This window comes from Anomalospiza imberbis, chromosome 4 (assembly GCF_031753505.1).
Source record: "Anomalospiza imberbis isolate Cuckoo-Finch-1a 21T00152 chromosome 4, ASM3175350v1, whole genome shotgun sequence".
NCBI classification, from domain to species: Eukaryota; Metazoa; Chordata; class Aves; order Passeriformes; family Viduidae; genus Anomalospiza; species Anomalospiza imberbis.
In genome coordinates this window covers 4,745,850-4,768,373 of record NC_089684.1, presented here as the reverse complement: position 1 = coordinate 4,768,373, position 22,524 = coordinate 4,745,850, and the positions used below count along the sequence as shown (strand labels likewise).

General features: G+C 36.3%; 1 protein-coding gene across 6 annotated transcripts in view; it reads right to left on the bottom strand.

Moving 5' to 3' along the window:
• Positions 1-22,524, bottom strand: part of FAT1 (FAT atypical cadherin 1) — a 103,374-nt gene that overhangs the window by 67,787 nt on the left and 13,063 nt on the right. The gene's annotated exons all lie outside the window — the stretch shown is intronic.

Genomic DNA, 22,524 nt, shown 5'->3' with positions numbered 1-22,524 from the left:
TGCATGCGTCAAAAGCTATGTGGTATGGTGTAACCCATAAGATGGGGGATGAATATTAAATAGAGTCATGGAGCCATGGCAGAATACAACTTCACACTTTCCTTTTCCCCATCCAAGCACTCCTACAGGGTGTCTGATTTGAGACATTTTCTTAATAGAACTTTAAATCAACCTGATACATGTCAGGATGAAGAACAGAGTAAGCCCTTGCGATCATTTCAGTGGAAATTTTGAAGGGCTTTGTCATGGCTCTTACTATTTGTTATACACTCACACACCAGGACTAATCGGGACTGGAGCCAAGATGAGTCTAACTATCACCATGACAGCCAGTTTTGGACTCTGGATAAAGCCACATAATGTGAGTATGCATGATGTGGCGCTTCTACTGAGCTCATTTACTTCACACAGATACATATATCTCTATATACATACATATACACACCATCAGTCAAACAGGATCTCAATGTCACTATGTCACTGTTTTCACAGGAGTTCTTTGGGAAAGGAATTTACTCCGAGTATTGCGTCCTTCACACACTACAGACACTTTTTAAAATACATTATACTGACTGAGCAAAATATTAAGGAATTACTTATTTATTCATTACTTTCTTTGCCTTGTGAGAAGCTGGTCTGACCATGGCAGGTTAAAATTTTAAGATGTCAGTAAGATCACTTCAGAAGGGCTGGAGGGGATTGAAACTGATGCTTAGACCTGCTAACTCCCATATATAGCATTTCAAGCAACATAGCATTTCAGAACTACCACCAGATGTCAGTGTGGAAATTGGTTTAATAGTGTCAAAGGCTACAGAACTGGGATAAAAAGGAGGGGCACTTCAATTTCAAAATACACACGCATTACATGCAGTCTATAAAAGTTTTCCTGAAAGTAAACTACTGGCTTTGTAAGTTTCTTATTTATTTTTTTGCTGAACAACATCATCAACAACTAAGTTCAGGTGCTAATTAATACTGATATTTCACATTTCCAGTCTCTCTGCCTCAGTATTTATATCTTGTTTGACAACAGTTTTTCTATTACAACAAAAAGGTAATACTATTCAGTAGTCACTGGATTTGTGTACTGGTTACCTGAATAGTTTCTGCATAAATTTGCTAATATGTTAATTTGCTAAATTTGTTAATAATGGACACAGCCTTGAGCACTCAGTAACCCAGATTCTACTTTGTAACTCATGGCACACTTTTGCATGACTCTACCTCAGTCTGGAGACTTGCTTGAGAGTAATCAAATTTGTTACTTATTGTGGCCTCACTTCTAAATTTAAATGCTGGATGTAGCATACAAGCACTTAATCTTAAGTCTGAGTGGACTCTATGTATGGCTTGGAAAGTTCTGTAAACCCTTCATGTCCTACCAAAGAGAAGACTGGATTGTATTAATTCCCTTCTAGCAAGGGTTCCAGCAATGCTGCTTTATTACTTGTGATTTGTGCTGAAAAGAGCAACTGTTTCATTTTACTCATCCCACTTTCTAAACAGTAGCTGCATCAGAACTGGCACATTAATTTAAATATAGCCTTGACTAATTCTGAAGAAAGATAAAAAGAAATGAAGCTCACTTCCTGCAATCTGCTCACCTAATACTTGCAAACTCTACCTTCCCTAGTTATCAAAGTTCTCTAGTAAAATGATGACTGAACCTATTTTGCTTTTGTAGTGTATTAGTTCTCAAATGTCCATTCCCTTAAGTCACATCCATCACATGGGATGAAGAGGGAAAAAAAAGTACCGCACCCAAAAAAACCATATCTCAAAAAGAAATATGTGGAAAAACTTGCAGCGTGATACAGTGCACATGGGCAACTTTGTCTTTTGGTTAATTTTTAATTTCAAATTAGATCTGCATATATAATGTTACTTCTGTATATTTTACACAGACTTTGCAGAGTGATCAATAAAAGGCTTATAATCTGTCTGATGATGTGACCACTGGATGCATCACGTAACACAGGTTCCTCAATAGGATAGCTCTGGCTTTCAGAATATCCCAGTTTCCTACAGGGGCACTCACACTCTAAGCATGCATTTGTCCAAGTAACAGGGAATTTCATTGGTTTTCCATTTTTCTCATGTCTCTCACTCAACTGATCCTGAATTTGAGGATGAACATTTTTTTCTTTATGTGGCCTTTATAATTCCAATCTGAAATAGAAACCATCCAGGAAAACAATTTTACGATCAGTCACCTATGCAAAATCATCTACCTAACTGTTTAACACTAATCAACAGGTTAACTTTTGAATGGATTTTTTTTAAAGGTACAAAGAACACAGTTCAAAATAGATGAAATAGACAGGTATGAATATGCAAGTTGGGAAACTTGTATTTCTGGATGACCTACCGCTGGAAGTGTTCAAGGCCAGCTTGGATGGGTCTTTAAAAAAACCTGGTCTAGTGAAAGATGTCTCTGCCCATGGGCACAGAGTTGGAACTAGATGAACTTAAAGGTTCTTTCCAGCTTAAACTATTCTACAATTCCATGATTACTAGAGACAGGCATCGCAGGTAAGTGGATTACTCTGACAATATCAAAAAAGAAGACTCAAAATAACATTCCTACATCGTAAAAGCTACAAAAAAGGGAACAGGAAGATACAGAACAAAAATTTCCCTTCAGCCTTCACACAGAGAGCTATGGAGGAGAGGCCACCACACCTAGCTCTGCTCACTGCTCAAAGCCGCAGGCAATAGCAAGGGAAGGGATGACTGATCTATTAATATGACTCAGCTTTCTTCCTGATGTTTGAACCCAGCAATAAAATGGAAGAGATATACTAATCCAGCACATATCTAGGGGTGGGGGCAGGCTCAGACAATCAAAAGTTGAATTTCTTCTGGTTCTACATCAGCTTTTATGTTACAAAGTACAATCAAAACTAAACACACATAACTATATGAAGTACTTCAGTTTTTTCTCTGCCCCCTCAACAATCTGATCTTACATCAGTAATTACAAAACACCATCCTATTGTCATTACTCCCGTTGAAATTGCTCTTGCTTCTGAAAGTTTAACTCTAAATCATTCCTGATTTTGCCTACGAGAACATTAATAGCTTAATTTTTAATTTCTATCAACGATAATGAATAAAATTGCATGAAAACTTCAGTAGCCTACTACACCTTCTAAGGAACACAAGCTCAAAAAATTGACTGATTACTTTTAGCAATTATAACAATCATTCTCCTACCAAATCACAGGTATAGAACCAGTCCTTTAAGTACCATTGGTCCTTGTCTCAGTTTTCTGCTTTTGCAAACGTTGACTACAGTAGCCTATTTTACATATTAGGGCAGCATAAGACTGTATGCTGCCTGAAAGCCAGCACTCAGAGCATTAGTTTATGGAGTTTAGTTAGAGGAGTTTCTAAATTCACTGGTTTCTAGTTCCAGTGGTTCCCAAGGTAACTGATCAGGACTCCTATATCAAACAGAAATAATAAAGCAACCTAATAAGAGTTAATTTGTTTTAATCTTGCAAACATCTAGATTCATTAAACATCAGTAAGATGTTGATCATATCATCAGTTTCAACAGCATGTTTTGGCTCCTAGAAATAATTTTTTCTTTTCTCTTAGAGTGGTATACGGCACACTAAGGAATACACCTTAAGTGCCTCTATTGTATCTTCAATGCTGTAAAAGCTCCATCTCTGCTCTAACTCTTCTCCCATTTACAGAATATCTTTAATCAGCAGATTTCCCATCCATCCTCCATCCTAAGCCAGTTGGCTAATTTTGACTTTTACAAACCATTTGCTTTTTATGTAGCAAGACAAGTTGAGAAATCTACTAACAAATCTTTCACACATATGGTAATCCCAAAGACTTGCAAACATGTAAAAACATGTAAAAACATTCAAAATGTAAGGTGAAGTGAGGATTCAAAAGCATTTTTCACTTGACTGGCTGTGCAATTTTGAAACCTTTCAGGTGGTCAGGATAAAAAGAAATTTAAATTCAGTCACTAACCACCAGAGGGGAGCACAAAGAGCTCTGATGAAATATTTCTCGGTCATCTGCAAGAGGGTATCAGAACTCATTTTACAGTATTCATATGTCTGAAATTTTAGACTAGATATTGTTCCCACTTGATGCAGTAGGACTTTTCTACCAATTTCATTAAAGGAAGGCAAAAGTCCTAAGTGACTACTGTAGAATATAATTTAGACAGAGTTAATGTGGAGGAACAGGATGGTATATGAATACGGAAATGGAGGAAAGTCGAAACAGTAATCCCACTGTAAACAAGAACCAACACTTCCCCCAGTTTAAATCCCACAACACAAATCACTACAACCAAAGTCACTCTTAAAAACAAAAAAAAGCATAAAATACACCTCAAATCTGACACTCTTACATATGCCAATTTTATCTAATTAACAAATGCTCAAACTATAATACTCCCAATTCCCAGGGATGATCCTCCTTAAGTGTGCTTATCCATAAGAACTCTAATTAACAATATTAATGATTCCATAATGGAAATCAAAACCTGCAATCATTTCTCAGCAAAGCATGAAAATGCAGTTTAGCAGAATTTGCCCTGGGAATGACATTTGAAACAAACTAAGAAATCCCTGGCCTGGAACATGATCCTTGAAATCTGATTACAAACTCAATTAATCTAACTTCTAATAAGTTAGGTAAATCAAAAGGCTTCTTCAGCTGCTTTAAAAGCCATTTGGAGGTCTAGGGGGAAAGCAATATTTTACAAATTGCACAAAAGTTTTGATCAAATATGACCTTCAACAAACAACCAATTCAAATCTAAGTTTCAAAAGCCAGTGGATTAAGCCTGTTACAAACACGGAGACATGCTGTCCTCAATGGCACTAGACTGCCAGCACACCAACCCAGACTGCAACAGTCCTGAATTCTAAACAAACAGCACGTCACTGCAGGGTAAGCTACCGCTAAGGGCTGCACACTCTTTTAAACTAGAGATAAAATTGCTCAGCACACACTGCAGTTCACTATGTGAATCTCTGCTACCTCAAGATAGGCAACACATGGATTTTCCAGAAGTTACTATGTGAGCAAGGGTCCAAAGGATCCCAACTCCCAAAAGTTTACTCGCCAGTTTTTCTGGGAAAATTTCTGCTTTACATTTTGTGAAACTTTGCTTAAGTTGTTGCTAAAACAAAGGAAGAGTTTGTTAGTGGTTTGGCTACCTTCCTAATTAAAGACTTATTTAATAGAATACTATCATGCTTTGGCTTCTAATGTTATACAATTCAAAACGGACAGTTTTCAGATTGTTACTAAAATCTCCATAATTGCATGGCTAGAATAGGCCAGAAAAAAAAAAAAAGACATTTTATAAAGCTGATATTTTCAACTTCTGATTTTTTGTGTGGCTCATTTTATTTGAAGTAGCATCTATTCTAACCAAAAACTTTCTTAATGACAGCGCAGTTCTTCAAACATATCCAGATCAAACATAGATGAACACAAATTACTTCCTATTCATCTCTTCCTATATGCTCTATTTTTCCTAGATTTTTTTCTTACAATATTACCTATCATGATATGATTAACATTTTCCTGAGCTGTATAAATACAGAGGCTACAGCAGAAAAGACAGGATAAAAAAACCCAAAAAACAAACAGTCCTCACCCCTCAAAAAACGGCACCCACAAGAACCCAGGAAAGAGTATGTGGCATAGGAAAAGATGCAGTGCTTGTCTGCTTCTCAGCAGACCCCAGAGACCTTAAAGAGGAACACATCCACATTCTCTTACCCTCCTTTTCCCCTTGAGCAACTTCCAGAGGCACAACCAAACCAGGACAGTTGGCAAGTGCAGCCCTGTGTGCTCCTGTGTGTTACACATAGGGGGTTTTCACTTGTTTTTTTTCCCTCCACTTTATGATCCCTGGCAGAAATGCTAAGAAGGAAGGTGACTTGGAAAAAAAAGTGAATTTGTTATTAGTTATGGTATCTACCCACACAAGATAAAACAGACTACAGCAGACTATACTGCACTATTTAAAAGTACTACACACATCTGTAATATTAATTGTGGCCAGTGTCATAGCTCAGATTCTTTCCACTTTTACAGCAATTAAAAAAAAACCCTCTATCTGTGTTTCTGTTAACTTCTCAACTTCCTTCTGATAACTTCTGAAGCTTCTGGTCACAACTGTAATCTGACATTGGGAAATGCCTTGAAGCAGTAGTCACAACCCTACATACCAAAAAATGTTTTATAATTTGAAGGTTTTGAAACATGTAACCTATTGAACTCAAGAAAAAAAAATTATTCTTTCCCCTAGGCCACTGTGCTACTGAAACTCAGGCCTCTACCAAGCACCAGTGTGTAAGAGACAACTAAACCTTAAGCCTACCATGCTTCTAAAATAGCAGCCAATGCTAATGTCAACAAAATTTAATAGTATTTTACCACTCAAGTGATCACTAAGTAAAACCAAAACAAAGCACAATATCACATCAGCCCTAATTTTATGCAGACTAACTATCCTTAAGCACTGAAAATTTTATGTATGTCCTACCACAAAGACAACAAACTATTCAGTACATAAAACATAATCTGAAAAGCCCAAAATCTCCATCCTGCTAAAGTCCATGAAACAACCTCCTTCTAAAGAAGGAATGGAATGAGATTCCTCTTGCAAAAGTGAAATGTCAGCTCATCCACTCTATAAACACAGCAGAATACCAAGAGAGGCACTGCACTCTAACTCCTGAAATATTTAAGACTTGTGGCAGGCAGTGTGAACTTTTTAAAAGTATATACAACCTCTTCTTTTAAGAAAACTTATTTTCAACAAATAAGCTGAGCTGGAAAAGTTCCTTAAAAGTTTTATTGTGTGTGCGCTTTGAACAGGAAGCATTACGTGATTATGACTCTATGGAACAAGGTGCAGAAGCCACCCAGAGAAATACAATTTGCTTTTCCCTTCCACAGCAATTTAAAGCTTATCACTGACAATGCAAGTTACTCATATCAGACTTCTTGCATCTGAAGATTCTCACAGACTAAACTCTACTGTTTCAGAATATAAATAATTCTTTCTTGCAGCCCTGAAGCAGAGCAAAAAGTTGTAGCAACTATCGCTTGCCCTTGAATCACACATGAAGTAGAGATGTTCACTGCTTTTCACTCACCTCTTCTCCAGAAGCATTAATTAGGCAAAGACAGACTGTAACCTGGCAACAAACCATCAATACTGTGTTTTCCATACCTCAAAGTGAGGTGACTTGTCTGCAAACACGTCTGAGGAATATCAATGTGCAAAATGATTCATATCATTTTACTTTGAAATAGTTTATTTTTCCCTTTTCAACTACTCAGAAATTTTTCTGGGTTGCCTAAGCTGAAATTAGGATTAACACATTCTGATTTATTTTTCAAATATTCTGGTGCGTTAACTTTTACATATATCCTGGTTAATTGCTTATGAATGTTAAGAGGAAAAAAACCCACCAACCAACTTAACATTTTCTCATGTACCCCAAGATAATATTGTCTAGAATACAATGTAAACAATATAATCAATATAAATGTTTGTTCTAAAAGTTATTGCTTGTCACATATATTTTACAGATTTTACACATTTATTTCTTTAAATATTCAATAAGTTACTATACAGTGGTTTCATTAAAAAGTACTGTATTTGAAATTAAAGCATTTCTATGACACTAATGGAACAACAGCAAGAGCAGTCGGTGAAACAATCAGACACTATCAATGTCCAGTGAAACCTGTCTCACTTTTCCTAGCTCATAGAAATTATCAAGGCTGTCCTTTTTAAATATTTTTTAGGGACAAAAACTTGGCATCCAAAGAGCCTCAGCATGTGGTCAAATCCGAACCTTGACATAAGACTTAAAAACACAGAACAATTTATGCATCACTTCTGTGCTATGAATGAACAGCACTAACTTGAACAGTGTTCAAGTGGAGGGAGAGAAAGGGTCACTATTACCCTCTGCCATGTACAGCTTATAAACCAGGTAGGTAGACAGATTTGAAGAAATACAGAATGTTCAACAGTTAAGTGCAGCTGTCCCTTAAATAAACATCTAGAGATTGTACAAAGACCTAGAAGTAAAGATGTGCACAGTTAAAGCTCTACGCCAAAACCAGACTACATTTAAAAATATTGAAAAAACACATTTATCATGTACCATTATCATGTAAATGGCTAAAGTCAAATAAAAAATTATCAAAAAGAGAATTGAAAATAATTAGAAGCAGTAACATTTTAACTTCTAGTTCCTACCACTTTACTTGCTGCACATTTCTACAAAGAACTAGTCAAATGAACAGAAAACACAGTGTTCAGACCATTTATAAAAGAAAAATAGTTTTTATGTATGTTCCTAAAATTGTCTACATAAAATACTATGCTCAGAAATTATGATTTGGTACTAGGTAGTCTGGGCTACAAGCAATAAATCTCCTAAGGTCCACAAAGATTGTGAACTTCCTTTCAGGAAGCTGGGGGGTTGGCGAGGGGGAATTTTTGCAATTAGAAGATCCGTGATGGCGCTGCCTTAGAACTCAACTGATTACTTCCAGTTCAAAAAATCTTTTTGGACAATGGCAGACAGCTCCCGTTGTCAGCCTCATTTATGGTTATTTTAATAGTTCCAGCTTATTGCTGTCAGCTAGGAGGCTTGTATGTCAAGCCTTCGGACAGGCAGTATAATTGCTATACAGAGGAACAGTACCATGTTGCTAAAGCTCGATATGGTGAGACATAAAAACCCCCTGATGAGTCCACATTAGGGAAATGCAATGTTAACTCCTACGCCAATAGCAAAAATTATTGTAATACAACCACAAAGCCTCTACACTGCCTTGAAGAGAGAGCAAATAAAGCAAGCTTTGCTTTTAAGATGACCAGTCATTCATGATTTGAGAGAAAGCTTGCTGAAAAAAAAAACATGACTGCACTTCAACATCAACATTACAGCAGGTTTATAAAATACTAGAGAAAGCAGAACAAACTGCCAGCAGGCTCTGGGCTAAGCAGGTGGGATTTCGAAACCTGCAAAAGCAGCTTCTGCATTACACCAGCAAGGTTTGTAGGGTCTGAAACGAGTCATTGCTCTGGCTACTCATCTCTTATTCAGGACAGTTTTTTGTCTTCAGATAAATACATAACCAGTTTCTATGTCCTAAGAAACTCAGTTACACAGCATTATAAAATTAGAATAAGAAACTACATTTAAGCAAAACACTTTGGGATACTGTTGAGCTATTTTAAGCTAAGTTACCTTCATCACCAAGAAAATTTCTACTAAAATGTTGGTGATTCACAAATAAGCAAAGGCTTTTACAGGTCCACTGTTTGTTTGCTTATGAACATCAAGAAGAAAGAAGGAAATTCATTAATCAAATTTTTATAAAGAATATGTACTTGCCTCTGCATGAGAAATGCAAAGGATGAATTTGTACGCTCTTCATTAAAGTTTATAAGAATTTCTTAAATACACAAATGAACAAACATATGCTCTTTAGAGCATATCAGTCACCAGTGGCTGCAAAATCCCTCTTAACTTCTCTATCAGTCTTCTTACTACTAAAGGAATTGTTGACAATGAGTGTGGTAAGTCTAATAATTTAGCTGGGAAATGGGGAGCCTCTGAAGGGGAAATTTCTCTGTAAATGGCCTCAGGAATTTCAAAACTAACTGGAGCTGACAGATTAACCTAGGTCCCCCTTAGGCAGAAGAAGAGTCTACAAGGAAAATAATGAGACGCATGGGAAGCCAATTACGCACAAGAGCAACACATTTAATTGTTCAGAAACTGGTTTGTTGATCCAGAAGGATCTAGCTGTTTAGACCTCTGCAAACTATTAAAACCTGGACAGTTCTGCAACAAGTATACTTTGAAACTATTAAACTTTATAGATGACAGGCTTTATTCTGTAAATCTTTGGGTTTAGTGATCATATTAAATAAGGAAAATTTGTTCCATGTATCCCAAGAATACCTTTCCTGCACACACTGCATTTCTCTCAAATTCCCTTTTTGGTGGCAATTTGAAACTGCAGCTTCCCTCCTATTACTTCTGCAAAACACTGAAGACCCAGCAAGTCCAACAGAGCAGTCCTATAGTTCAGAAAGAAGCAGTTACAGCTGTGTTCCACAGCAACTCTGGCTCATGACTAACCCACCACAAAAAAATGTTGTTTAGCACATGTGTGTGTTATTTATGCATGGCTGTGGTTTAGACTACCACAATTTTGCTTCAAGCTTTTGGTCTCTAAAATATTTTCAGCTGCAGAAACTGCTGGTTAGCAATGACAGTTTCCAGACCAGCTCTGAGCAAGAAAAGATACTGATATCTATCAAAAGGCAGGCAGCATGTTGAGGAATACTGGAAATCAGGCTGTTCCTGCTGTTCATTTTACTGCACCAGTAGCTATATACACAATAGCACTTAATTACTGCCAACAGAAATACTGCTCCCAAGCAGATTTCTGTGTACAAAGAAGATCTGATATACCTCTGGGCATGCTAATGCTAGGAGAACAAAGCAAATTGTCAAAATCATGAAATGAAAGCATCTGGGATCTAGTGACATCAAAAGACATTTTCATCCTTGTTCTGACTAAGTCAGATGTATTAACCTACAAAGTATCCATCTATTTACTCAGACTTTATTTCTGCTCCTGTTTCCAGAGGGGATTCTACATTGATCAGTACCTGTTAAACCAATTATTTTATTAGCCTTATTTGCCTTTGCATATGAATCAAATTAAACACAAGGCCATACAGAGAAACATTTCTGAACTTGTCTGGTTTTGAGTAAAACTTTAAAGCCAGAGGAATCATGAAGGCAAAGAGTTTTGGTAACATAAAATTATGTTTATTCTCTTTGGTTAGGATTACTGTATCAAGCAAATGAGAAATCCTCCATTTGCATGCAAATTCTTACAGCACACTGAAGAATTAATACGTAATATCTAAAAATAAGACTTGTAACTAGAAAATGAGAGATTACTTACCAGATGTCAAGTATACTTATTTGTGGGGGCCCTGGATGCTTGCTGGGAAATGGTTTCAGTCTTTCTCACATAAACAATGGATAACTGCATGTACAGTTTTAATCAACACTCTCCAGAATAAAAAATTACTAACAGTAGTAGAAATGAATGCAAGTTACAGTTAAAAAACATAAAAATCTATAAATTTAATTCACTTTATGGCTTACTAGGCAAACCTGCAAGCATTTGGATGAACAGAGACCACAGAGTCTCTCTGACAGAATTTCCATTGAAAAAGCTCTAAGTTATTCTTCACAGAAACATTTTTTTGCTGAAGATAACTGCACCCTTCATAAAAATACCAAAGAAAGTGAGTGTGATGAATAATTGCTTCATAAAACAATAATTTTTCATAAAGCCATAACAGAAGTAGATCAACTCAGTCAACACTAGAACACCGTAAGTGAAAGAACAACATGATATTGTAGGTAAGTAGTAGACCTTTTAGGCACAAAATGTATTTTGCCCCTAACCACTGAGGATTTTCTTCCTTGTTTAAGAAATTCATAGAATACACAGCAACTAGACCGAGTTGCACCAGGAGACCTTCTCAAATCTCTGTATCCTTGCATAGCTGTTGTCAAAACAACACTCTCAAATGTTGGTCATTCTTGTGTTTGACTAGACTGAATGACTCAGTTTCCAAAGTATTTTTTTATCATCCCTGGAATTACAGAAATAGAATGGCATGTATGTCTTATTCCATTTCCTCCCATCATCACACACTGAATCAATATTCACTCAAACATATACTCCAATAACCAGCAGTAATCTTGCTCTAACCGTCACCGCCTTAACTTCTTATTAAACAATGCACATTTAAACTGATGTGTCATTTGAGTCAACGACAACTTGACAACTCATTTTCCACTAACAATTTTTGAACCTTCTCACACTTTCCTCCTCTACTTTAACTGTAAAGATTCAGGTCAGTCCCAAAATTTCATCATTCAGTAGGAACATTCCGAAGCAAGCAAAAAGCTAATTGAAAAGCCCAAATGCTATGATAGTTTTTGGTTTTATATTTACAAGCACAGTTCCTGATCTGTTGGTTTTTGTACTTAACAGAGAAGGCCCCACTCAGAAATCTGATTAGGAATGGTGTAAAATAGCTTGGACTATGAACTGCTTAGATTTTATTACTTTTATTTTTTGAGCCATTTTTGCCTATATCCATACAGTTATTAACAAATTGCCATCTCTTCCTACTTATTTTTTTTACTTTAAAACTACTGTCTGGATAAACACAGGCAATGCAAAACATACTAACAATTAGTACTAAGTAATAGTACAGGTAGAAAACACATAAATATAACCAAACATCAAAGAAAGGTACAGGTCAGTTTCCCATTTCTGATTAATCTGCTGAAATTGATCCTGTAATATTTAAATTACCTTCAAAGTGAACTGTCACACCAGACTTCTTATGTGAAGAAATAATCATCTTTCCTTCCCCCCTCCCAAAGTAAGTAACATTTCTTGCACAGGCAGCTACACATTTGTTAATCATTAACTGGTTTTGAAGTAATGATGGAGAGAAACTGTTAGCTATTTCTCACAATGGTACACCAACAAAAGGTTTAAAATGGAAGATGAAGGGAACATTGTAAAATTATTTACAGTAAGAAAAAGATGCTGTATTATCATAGCTCCTTCAATATCTTGCTGACAATATTAGCTGCTATAAGCAAGACTTTCTGTGTTCAAACTTTAGTAATTAACTCAAATTTCATCAATAAAAATATAGCACTTTTAGCTAAAACAGGAAGAGATATCTTTAAGGAGGATGAACTATGCTGCTAATATCTCGAATAATAAAATAATACATATGGCCAGAAATGCAACACCAAATATAAGAGAGGCATAACCAATGTACACATTCCAATCTTATCTAGAATCACTTTGATTCACTCTACCTTGCTTTCATTACAGGAAGGGCACAGCAAGGGCATTCCTCTCAGATCAAACAGAAAATTCCACAGACAGAAGTTTCCACATGTCTGATTCGTTGCAGATTAAACCCTTATCATTAGACAGTAATCTCTAATTTTCATAGAGACAGGATATACCCTGTCATAGCAAATCTACAGGCAAAGGGGGGAGGAGGATTAAAAAAAAAAAAATATAAACCCCCTGCAGAATGGAGATGTATTCCCTGTGAAAGAGCTATACATGTCACTCTCACAGGTTTAGAGAAATAGAGGGGACAACATACCAACAATAAAGATCACATTCGTAATTCAATAATCCATAATTCCATCATAAACTTCTTTGCACTGAAAGTCTTTCAAGCTGAACTACCAAACTCCCTCTCTCTCAAAAATACAACCAGGACTACAGGCAACACATACAGGAAGTCTGTATTCATTTTTAGCATATTATTCATTCATTCTTATTCACTTTCAGCATATTATGTTACCAGTATCTGCATTTTTTTTACCCACATGACTGTTGCTGCATGGCTGTATCAAATCTGTAATGCTCATGTACTTTACCAGTAAAACTAAAATTAGAAGGTTATTCCATAATTATGCTTCTTGCATTTTGAAATTTCTAATATAATAACCTTTTAAGCCTTAAATCCTACACAAAACATGAACAAGCACTCTATGATCAGCAACTTCAAAACCAAAACTCAGTAATTTTCACTTTCTGGTGTATAGAGGTGGTACCAGGCTTTTTGCATCAGCAAAATAAAAGAGTGTCTTTATTATAAACACACAAAATTATTTATTTAAGATACATGCAGATTTTGAAAACTGTTCATGTCAGAGAGAATTATTCTAGTAGAAAATTAGTCAACAAAGCAATGCAACTACTGTATTTTCTATGTGTAACTTTCCCAACAAACAGCAGATATTCATTTCTGTTATCAGCAATACCACACTGACAAGTTTGCAAAGCCAGAACTCTGAGCCAAACGAACTATTGATGACCACCACTATTAGTAGGTCAAGTCAATTTATATCCACTAACCCAGCAGTTTGCTCTTTAACCCTAATGCAAATCCTATCTATGCAACTACTTAAAAGAACCATGAACATATTGATTATCCTTGTTCACAAATAATTTTAAATTAAAAAGAAGCAGCAATTAGAATCATGGAGAGAACACAAGGAGCTTGGGGAAACATTTCTGAACACTGAAATAATTTGTTGCACTCCTGTTGCTAGATTCTTTGGATACTTCAGTTTTTCCAAAATTCCCTCTCAGATGGCACTGGAATGCTAGAGATTTTCTTTTCTTGAGCCACATGGAGAGTGATGAATTGAAAATTCATTTTTGGTCACATTCAGATGTCCAGTGTAATAAAGTCACAGATACAGTAAAAATTATATACAGATTAAAAAATGGACCTGCAAAACCTAGTTTCAGCAAAGCCCAAAGTATTTTAAAATCCAAGTTCTAAAGCTGCAACTACTGCATGTAATAAGTTCTGGAAGTTCGCCAAATGCTCATGTAGGTTTGTCCTTTGTTAAATATGTCCAAATGCTGTATGATTAAAGTCTAAAATCTTCAAAGAAAAGAATAAACATTATGCAATCATTTCAAGCTCCCCTCCTTTGACCCTAATATGTACTTCAAAAGCTCAGCAGATGCTTAGTAGGAAATAAATCCCCAATTCAACAGATGTCCCAACAGTGCTATAGCAAGATGCACCTTCCCATAGCTTTTGGCGACCCTTCCCTTTTATTATTCCTCTGCTCACAAGTACTTTTTAAGTCAAAGAGAGACCCAAGCAAGTTAATAGGCCCTTAGTATCTATTCTGCTGCCTGAACTGATTGCTGTTTATAAGGTAATCTTTGGGACCACATGTGGCTCAGCCCCAGTTCATCTCCTACAGAGACACAGCCCCCAGGCAGCTGTTTTCATCAAACCAAGCTGTAACCCAATCAACACCTTTCACAATCCCTTACTTTCAGCATGTCTGCAGCAGAGGAGGGGAGCCTCAGCTTTTGTATGGGATTCCTACTTGGCAGCTAAGGTGATGTTTTACTCAGTAGGATACCTAAGAAAACTCCAACTACTTTGGAAGATGCCCCCGCCAACAGAAGACATAAGATGAATATGTTTGTCTAAAACTAATTCAGCTTTTTCCAAAGACACATTCTAAAAGCTGCATTAACAACCTAATAGCACTTTGGGAGTTGCCACCATCACAAATGCAAATTACATGGTTTTCTTCAACCCTAAGAAAGAAAAGTAATTCCCTAGCTCCAGGCTGCTCAGGACCTTAGTCCAAACCCAGGCCTCCTCAACCCCTGCCAAATTGAAACTCGCCATTAGTTCCAAATGCCTGGCTTAGTTTTATGCACCTAAAAAGAAACACAAATGCCACAGCATCATATCACAGTTTAACCTAGTGGCACCATTAGTTCTAGACCTTAGAAAGAACATAATCACACCCTCAGTACAGCAGTAGAAAGCTGCAAACTGCAGCCAAAAGCAGATGGTTCCTGTCAGGTTAACCAGGTAGTCTCTTCTGAACTGGAGTACAAACATAAACTAACTCTTGGATGTGAGATGCTTTGCTTGATTGCTGGTACCATGGCTGTCTGACACCTGAATTTAGTCATCCCCTAGTAAAATACTTTCTCTATTGCATTCTATGGAGAGCAGCAAATTCAGGCCTTGTCCTCAGTCTAACAGATAGTGCATCCCTGCGTCTTTCATTTCTTTAATCAGACACAAATTGTATTAAATTGGGTCTACACTCTTAAAAGTTTTTAGATTTCTCCTAATACTAGAGGAGATAGTACTAGAAATACAAAAATCGTTCTTAATAAGCTGGTGTTGCAACTATTTGTAATGTCTCATAAAAGAGAATCTATGTGCCAAAGGACTCATTTATAAAACCATAACAAATTGGTGGAAAATATATTTTAGTTGCATGAAATTTTAAGCAAATGTTTTTTAAACTCAAAATACTACTCAATTTAGACACAGTTCCTTTTTTTTTTAACATAACTAATTTTGTCTTGCATAATGGCACAAGTCTGCCTTAATGCCACTGAAGAAAAATCCATAAAACCAAAATGAAACAGATCGTCTTCTGCATCAGCTTCACTCTCTCTTCAACATCATATGGCACACAACACAAACCCACTGGGTTATCCTTAATTAGAGAGCAGAAAATAATACCCCATTTTAGAAACAGTCTACCCAAGTTTTTAGTATCTGTAATTAACAACCACAAGTATGCCTCCTCAATTTAAGTGTCCCACACAGATATGGTTGTCTCTCCCATCTTGCAGACTAAGCTAGAATTTAAGCTCTGCTCCACATATAGCATGCTTGACTACCACTGAAAATTATGGTAGGAAACAGAGTCATAAAAACATTGGACAAATGCTTTAAAAAACAGGTCATAGTGTTTGGGTGGGCATAGTGGCCTTATTATTTATTGTCATAACAAAACCTTTTCTTCTGGTGGTTCGGGAGAAGCTTGATAAGGACTCCCCTGCAAAGGAGTCACAAAAGTGTCAGCAGGAGAGGTGAAATGTGCAGACCTGGTCTAGAGTCAGTGAAGATGTTCTCATGCTGCTCATCTGTCTCAATTCAACACCAAAGGGAGAGAATGCCCAGAGAAAGAACAAAATATACCACTAGAAAAAAATCTATCAGCATTAAAATATCTTTTCAGAGCAGTTAACTACCAAAGTAATCCCTACTTGCCCTGCCCCCTTTTTTTAAGTAGTGTTATTTTTACAAAACTATCCTCACAGAGAAGGCTAAAGAAATTACTATTTCTGCATCTCTGTCTGACCTAAATTACTTCATGCTTCCAGAACAGCTTTATTTTTTCTTATTTAGCACAGATAAATTAAAACTTATTGAACAGATACGTTCCCAAACTTTCTCAAAACACCAAAAAAACCCCAACCCAACACACACTTTTACAGAGATATGCACAAAAATGCATCTCTCAAACTCTTTTAAGGGCTTTAATTACACAGTATTCAAACAAATAGATCCTTGCCCTTGTAATGTTTTCCAAAGAAACAAGTTTAACAGGTTGTGTTCAAATTCCAGTTGTTGATCTGAAATTCTGTTCCAGATGTCAGTGTGGCAACTAACCAGCCAACTACAGAAGCCAAAAATAACCTGTGTAAGTCCTTTGATTACAGAAAAACTCTCATCTGCTAACTACAATGTCATTCAAATCTCCAGCATACATTAGAATTACATCTCCTCTTAATTGCAAACTGAAGTGCTGATGCAACCCCTCATTTAAACAATTAACCTTCCAAATTAACATTTATAAGCTTAAGAATTTAACTCTAACTTGGAGTTTACAGAACCTAGTAATCATTCTGGGCTTTTTTTTTTTTTTTTGTTTTGGCTGTTTTGCATGCTGAAGGTTGTTCAGGTTATTTTTTGCTGTTGTTTTAGGTTTGGGGTTTGGTTTCTTGGGATTTTTTTTTTTTTTTTAGTTTGGGTTGGTTTTGTGGTTTTCTTTAAACTGCATCAGAATAACCTAAATTCTTACTCTAGGACACGTATGCCTACTGAAGAAACTTAACTGCTATAGCTACATGGGCAAATCATTAACTTCAATGAAATGCAGCCATACAGAAAGCAGTGTAGGATGAAAAAAATGTGCCCAAAAAGCTAATTAGATACCTGGAAGATTGGTCTGTGCTCTGAGCTTTACTCATGACTGTACCTGAGCTAGCTAGGGTAAAACTGTATTGTGCAAAAAGCTGCAGCCACTTAGCATTTTATTCCTGCAAAGCACAGTAGTTCTTCCAGCTGTGTTTGAGGAGAGAGAAGGATTAACAGGTTCTCTATTTCTGCAAGATACTATCTGAAGACCCTGTTCTATGAGGGTCTTCTTCTTAGTTACTTCTCAATTTTAACTGGTCAAAATACTCATATAATGAATTTTAACTGCAAAACCTATGTGCCAATGAGACTACATCTGTGGACAGAAGCCCATCAAGAAATGCCATTGTCATATTTGTAAACAAATGTAGCCTATTGATGTGAAGATAATCTAAGAATTAGTCATATTAAACCCACCTAGAATATTCTTTCCCTAGTATCAACATCACCTGATCAATTTAATTTTTAATTTAATGTTTCATAGCTTTCTTACAATAAGATTTGTTCAACATATTTTTCTGTTCATAGTTTTCAGTGACTACAATCTGACAGATCTTCAAAGACTCAGAGTAAACACTAAGCCAACATATAACATGGAATTTGTATAGTAGAAGAATGGAAATTATTAAGAACTTCTTGATGCCTTATTTTTCCCTTTTTTTCTTAATTTAAACTGAAACTAAGTTTTTGCACATCCTGATGTTTATATCCATGATTTATACAATAAGGGTAACAAAGTATACAGAAGGAGTAAATTCAAGATGAAGCATTCAACGAAACAGGGTGAAGAAAGTCCTGTATCAGTAAGGTTGCTTAACTACAATTAACTTAAAACCAAATCATACTAATCTCAGTTTTGATTAAAAATGTCTCCCCTATCTCCAAGTATTTTGTGACTGTATCTTTACAACAGACAGAAAACATTCCCAAGCATTTGAACGTGTGCACTGTTAAACTGCTTTTGGTTTGTGCCAACTACCATTTTTCAAAGAGCAGGGGGCACAGTTAGCAGTGAACTACAGGATTAGGATTCCCAATAGATGATCTGGGTACAGTCACCCTTCCTCCTAAAGGTACAAGAGTTGTTGGTATAGATGCAGGCCAGTAGGTTTTTGTTCCAGAAAATGGTGCTGCTCCAACAGCTATCCACTGGGTGCTTATGTGTTCTGCTCCACTGATGATCATAGCATTTAAACTTTGCTAATGCCAGTCTTTGAAAAGCTCAAAAGTCAAAGACCACCAAAGAAATAGAACCTGAAGCTATCCCTTATGTACAAATGTTAATGATACTCTGTATTTAAGTTAATGGATTTACATGAACACTACAAAGCAATGTTAACATACTTATTACATGTTAGCCATGCTCTTTTTGCTTTTATGAATATAATTCAGTACTTTGCTTTACACAGTTAAAATCCTATTCATTCTCCTTAATGAATGTCTTCCCAGCTGGAAATAGCTCTGGTAATATTAAAAATAGCATCCTATAGCCATTAAGCTTCATTGACATTATTTTATGCATACAGAAATAGTGCAATAAAATTAATTTTCTTCCATATACCCCTGTTAATTTTTTTTTACTTGCTCCTTTAATATTATTTACCAAAACAATTCATTTTTCCTTATCACAGTAGCAAGGTTACACTTGAAAGTTACATGGTTCCAAGGGAAGACTATACAAGGAAGATAAGCACCTGGATGTTACAAACCATGAGACTTTTGAAAACTCCCCAAATACAAAATAACCAGAGACTGGAAAATATTAGAAGAAAGTATCACCTCCGTGCCCTGCCTGTACTACTGGAGACAGCATCTCAGGCTAGACAGATCTTTGTTTTAAAAAACCACACTCATGTATCTTTTAAAGTCAGCAAATTAATCACCTTAAACTTTGTCCGTATCATTAAAGCAGAATTACTGTTACTCTGTAACAGTTATGGCCTAATAACTCAAAATCAGGTTAATGAAAGAGCAGTAAGATTCCTGGTAACAAATAACTATACACTGTAAACACAAGTAATAAGGTTATCATGTATGAGGTTCAGACTGTCATCACCCTTCACACCATTCTGGAACTAGGTTACGTACTGTGAAATATCCTCAATTGCAGAAGTTTAGAAAACACCTGCTGTAGTCTTGCAAGTTGAATTACTTGCTAGGTTTCTGATAATCAGTTTGTAAAATTTACTTTGGCTTGAAATCTTATTGTGCAGGGCCTACATGTAATATCCAGCATCTGCATGTATAAGGATTGTAAATGCAACCACTCAACTGGTTAGTTATAACAGACACCACTGAATTCATTACTTAAACCTTCCATCACTTCTGAACATCACTTTCTTGGATGGGCTCCCATCTTCCCTAAACGTTTCAATGAGGCCTTTCTTAGCCTAATTGACCCATGGCATCCTACACATCCAGAGTCTGTTGGCTCCCTTAGCTATCTAAATTTTGAGCACCAGAAAGAAAAGCAAAACCATAAGAAAACAACTTTGAAAGAATAAGAACAGTGTTCAATAATAAGATAGAAGTCCTGATATCTCAAGGAAAGGAGCAATCTGCTTGGCAAAAATTCTTTGGAGAAGGCCAGATAACTGCTACAAGTTTTTCTGAGTCTCATTTTTACAGCTGAAAATCAGTGTGGACACTTGCTCAGCACATGCTAGTGCTCCCATGATAATGTCCCATCCAGCCCAGTGAGTGACACTGTTCACCTGCCTAAACAACTGGAAGAAGTACTACGAGCTCTTCCCAACACCGTTTTTACAAACTAGAGCTTCCATCTTTCAGTTAACCTTAGAGGAGTGCAAATACCCAATGGAAATGCTCCATCCTTGTATTTGAAAACCAAAAAATAAACAGGAAGACATTCTTCTTTTTCCCTCCTTGCCCACTGGAATAAAAACTGGGACAAGGAAGTTTCAGTACTGCCTTGGTCCCGCAGAGCTTCTGCTTTAGGTTCTGCTCCAGCAATTGCTTCTGTAATTCTTTAGAGTTTTTCTCAATCGAAGTAGCAGCATGGTATCGACATGATTTATCTCACTTTTACTGTTCTGTGCTAATGGGATTTAGATGGTGCATGGGTTTTTCTTGTGGCACACTGAGATCTGCATCAGCACAATGCCTTCTGTTGTTGTTAATACACACCGATGTGCTCAACTCCTTGTCAAGTTCTTTGATAAAATATTTTACTGCTGCTTTAGCAGGCAATTTATATAGCCAATTGATCATCTCAATTTACAGCCTTCAATTCCACTCACAAATAAAAAGCTATCTTCAATTCCAAGTTCTCCTGAACACATACCTAAAGGATAAAGAAATGGCTTTGTTACCTAAATTCACAGCACAAAAAACTTATTTTAATATTTTTCCTCTCATACAATATCTCAAAGTCTTCATTTATCATGCAATTTAAATTTTATTTCTGTACAATCTCAGGCACAAAGCACTGTTGTACTTCTGAATCATATATGAGCGATGACCTCTGATCTCTCTCCCTTACCCCCTTGGCTTCCAGTTAACAGCTTATGAGCTGAAGATAGCATGAGGGTGAACCTCAAAGTAATCTCATTAGAATCATTTATTTTCTTTAGTCATACTTTCAATCTCTATAACTTCCTGAGGAAATGGGTTTCATGACTTTTATTACACTTCATGTGAAAAATACTTCCTTTAGCTTAGGAAAGGAAAAATACTTTAAAACCTGTTAACTGTGTGTGCCCTATTTTTTACATTACAAAAAATAGACAATGATATAGGTGCTACAGAAACTACTTCAATTTTATCATCTTATTCTCCTCCTTTTCTGACCATTATTGCCTTTTCAGGTTTAAGAATACTAAGAAAGCTAAAATATGACTATCAAATTCACCCCTAACATATCTTTTTTCTGCGTCTACTTGAAAAGCATCAGAGCAGTCAGGGAAGTAATCAAAGCAGCCCCTGAGTTTGGAAATATTGGTGTTTAGTGCTCCCTGTTAAAGACATTCCCTGCTAATGGTTTGGGCACAACTGCAGAAAACAGAGCCTGTGAAAACCGCTGACTGAAAATAAAGGTAAGTCTTGGAAAACAGAACTCAAGACATAATGGCAAAGATATATTTTAAGTCCCTTGTGAGAATTCCAGAATTACAGATACAAATATCAAACATTAATAGCATTTCCTACCTTTTGAACTGTAAAATTAAAACAAACTTAACAGTTTGTCTTTGGGAAAGACAACCTAAAGTCCAGAAAAATTAGTGCATGGAACTAGCTATTCAATGCTTCTATCATTATCTAGTCTACCTGCAAATATGATTGTTGTCCTTAATTTCTTATAAGCAAGGGATAAAAGAGACACTCTGAGCCACTGAATAGTTTAATGTTGACTTGAAATAAGTTCTTAAATCTGATTTATCTGTCTTTGAACTGACAGTGTAGTATGATGCTCTTCAAAGGCAGTAGGATGAGACATGCTCAGGGGTGAAGTCCAAAGAACCTTTCAGGAGGCTGAAAAAGTTAACAAGTTGCTTGACAAATCTCTTACACAAATTCTTCAATGTGCTTTGTTGGCGGATATTCCGTCTGCTCCCTGTATCAAGGCCAGTCTATTTTGAGAAATATGACAAATATTCAGACACTGCAGTATAAAGAGTGCCTTCAAGAACAATTCTGATGGCTTTTTACCAAAATAAAGTGTCAATCCAAAACTTAAGCTACATTGCCATGTTTGTATATACTCAATGTCCTTTCCTTTAGATCACCATTTGATGGAAAAAACACATCAAGCAAACTGAAATAAACACTTTCTTCCCCACACCAGTGTCATAAAAGGAATTTGTTCAATAAGATTAAAATCTAGCAATCCCTCTCTACCAGCACCC